The sequence below is a fragment of the Colobus angolensis genome, unplaced genomic scaffold, assembly GCF_000951035.1.
Source record: "Colobus angolensis palliatus isolate OR3802 unplaced genomic scaffold, Cang.pa_1.0 Scaffold5, whole genome shotgun sequence".
Classification (NCBI taxonomy): Eukaryota; Metazoa; Chordata; class Mammalia; order Primates; family Cercopithecidae; genus Colobus; species Colobus angolensis.
In genome coordinates this window covers 17,509,766-17,513,233 of record NW_012118487.1, presented here as the reverse complement: position 1 = coordinate 17,513,233, position 3,468 = coordinate 17,509,766, and positions in this window count along the sequence as shown.

Here is a 3,468-nt window from a genome sequence, read left to right as displayed (position 1 = left end):
AAACAGTAAAAAATATTTACAAACCTCAAGACCACCCAGGAAAACATAATTTCATCTGATAAACTAAATAAGGCACCAGGGACCAGTCCTTGAGAAACAGAGATATGTGACTTTTCAGACAAAAAATTCAAAATAGCTATTTTGGGGAAACTCAGAGCAATTCAAGATAACACAGAGAAGGAATTAAAAATTCTATCAGATAAATTTAATAAAGAGATTGAAATAATTAAAAAGAATCAAGTGGAAATTCTGGAGTTGAAAGATGCAATGGACATACTGAAGAATGCATCAGAGTTTCCTAATAGCAGAATGGATCAAGCAGAAGAAAGAATTAGTGAGCTTAAAGACAGATTGTTTGAAAATACAAAATCAGAGGACACAAAAGAAGAAAGAATAAAAAACAATAAAACACGCCTACAAGATCTAAAAAAGAGAGAATATAGTTATTTTAAATATATATATGCACCCAACATGGAAGTAGTCAGGCACATAAAGCAAATGTTATTAGAGATAAAGAAAGAGACCCCAATACAATGATAGCTGGAAATCTCAACACCCTACTTTCAGGATTAGCCAGATATTCCAGACAGTAAATCAACAAAGAAACATTAGACTTAATCTGCACTATAGAGCAAGTGTACCTAATAGATATTTATAGAACATTCTATCCAATGGCTGCAGAATACACATTCTTCTCCTCAAAATATAGATCATTTTCAAGGATAGATAATATATTAGGTCACAAAACAAGTCTTAAAACATTCAAAAAATTGAAATTATATCAAGTATCTTCTCTGACCATAATGGCATAAAACTATAAATCAATAACAAGAGGAATTTTGGAAACTATAAAAACACATGGAACTTTAAAATATGCCATGAATGACCAGTGGGTTAATAAGGAGATTAAGATAAAACAGAAAAATTTATTAAAACAAATGGTAATGTAAACATGACATAACAAAACCTATGAGATGCAACGAAAGCAGTACTAAGAGAGAAATTTATAGCTATAAGCACCTATATTAAAAAAAACAAGAAAAACATCAAATAAGTAACATAATTATGCCTCTCACAGAAGTAGAAAAGCAAGAGCAAACCAAACCCAAAATTAATAGAAAAAATAATAAAGATCAGAGCAGAGATAAATGAAAATGAAACAAAGAAAACAATACAAAAGATCAATAAAAGTTGTTTTTTTGAAAAGATAAAATTGACAAACCTTTAACCAGACTAAGAAAAAAGACAGAAGACCAAAATAAATAAAATTAGAGATGAAAAAAGAGAGACAGTACACTAATACCACAGAAATTCAAAGAATCACTAGTGGCTACTATTAGCAACCATATGCAAATAAATTGGAAAATCTAGATGAAACAGCCAAATTTCTAGATACGTACAACCTACCATGAACGAAGCAAGAAGAAATTCAAATTCTGAGCAGACCAAAAGCAAACTACTGAGATTAAGTCATAATAAAATGTCTCCTGGCAAATGCAAGCCTGCGACCTAATGTCTTTACTCCTGAATTCTACCAAACATTTAAGGAAAAACTAATAACAATCCTACTCAAACTATTAAAAGAAAATAGAGGAGGAGGAAATATTTCCAAATGCATTCTGTGAGGCCAGTTTTACCCTGGTACCAAAACCAGACAAAGACACATTGAAAAAGAAAACTGTAGGCCAATATCACTGATGAATATTGATACAAAAATCCCAACAAAATATGAGCAAATAAAATTCAACAACACATTGAAAAGATCATTCATCATGATCAAGTAGGATTTATCCCAGGGATGCAAGGATGGTTCAACATATGCAAATCAGTCAATGTGATACATCATATCAACAAAACAAAGGACACAAACCATATGATTATTTCTATTGATGCTGATAAAGCATTTGATAAAATTCAGTGTCCCTTCATGATAAAAACCTTCAAGAAACTGGGTATAGAAGGAATATAACTCAACATAATAAAAGCTATATATGACAAACCCACAGCTAGTATCATTCTAAATGAGGAAAAATGGAAAGCTTTTCCTTTAAGATCTGGAACATGACAAGGATGCCCAGTTTCACCATTGTTATTCAATAGTATTGGAAGTTCTAGCTAGAGCATCAGACAAGAGAAAGAAATAAAGGCACGTAAGTTGGAAAGGAATAAGTGAAATTATCCTTGTTTGCAGATGATATGGTCTTATATTTGGAAGTCTACAGACTCCACCAAAAAACTATTAGAACTGATAAGTTCAATGAAGTTGCAGAATACAAAACTAACATACAAAAATGAGTAGCATTTCTATATGCCAACAGCAAAGGATCTGAAAAAGAAATAAAAAAGTAATCCCATTTACAATAGATACAAATAAAATAAAATACCTAGGAAATAATCTGAGAAGTGAAAGATGTCTACAATAAAAACAAAACATTCATGGAAGATATTGAAGAGGACACCAAAACATGGAAATATGCTCCATGTTTGTGGATTAGAAACATCAAGAATTTAAAAATGTCCATACTACCCAAAGCAATCTACAGATTCATTGCAATCCCTATCAAAATATCAATGACATTCTTCACAGAAATAGGAAAACAATCCTAAATTTTATATGGAACCATAAAAGACCCAGAATAGCCAAAGTTATCTTAAGCAGAAAGAAGAAAACTGGAGGAATTATATTGCCTGACTTCAAATTATACTACAGAGCTATAGTAACCAAAATGACATGGTGCTGGCATAAAAACAGACACATAGACCCAAGGAACCAAATAGAGAACCCAGATATAAATCTATATGTCTACAGTGAACTCTTTTTGACAAAAGTGCTAAGAACATACATTGAGGAAAGGACAATTTCTTCAATAAATGATACTGGGAAAACTAGATATTTATATGCAAAAGAATAGAACTAGACCCCTATCTCTTGTCATATAAAAAATCAGATCAAATGGATGAAAGACTTAAATATAAGACCTCAAGCTATGAAATTACTAAAAGAAAATATAATACCTTAAACTATGCAATTACTGAAAGAAAATATTGGGAAAACTCCCCAGGAGACTGGTGTGGGCAAAGATTTCCTGACAAGCACAGGCAACCAAAGAAAAATGGATAAATGGGATCCCATCAAGTTAAAAAGCTTCTGCACAGCAAAGGAAACAATCAACAAAGAGAAGATACAGCCCACAGAATAGGAAAGAATATTTCCAAACTACCCATCTGACAAGGAATTAATAATCAGAATATATAAGGAGCTCAAATAACTCTATAGGAAAAAATTTAATAATCTAATTTTAAAATGGGCAAAAGATCTGAATAGACATTTCTCAAAAAAGACCTACAAATGGCAAACAGATATAGGAAAAGGTGCTCAACATCATTGGACATCAGAGAAATGTACATCAAAACTGCAACGAGATATCATCTCACCCCAGTTAAAATAGCTTTTATCAAAAAGATAAA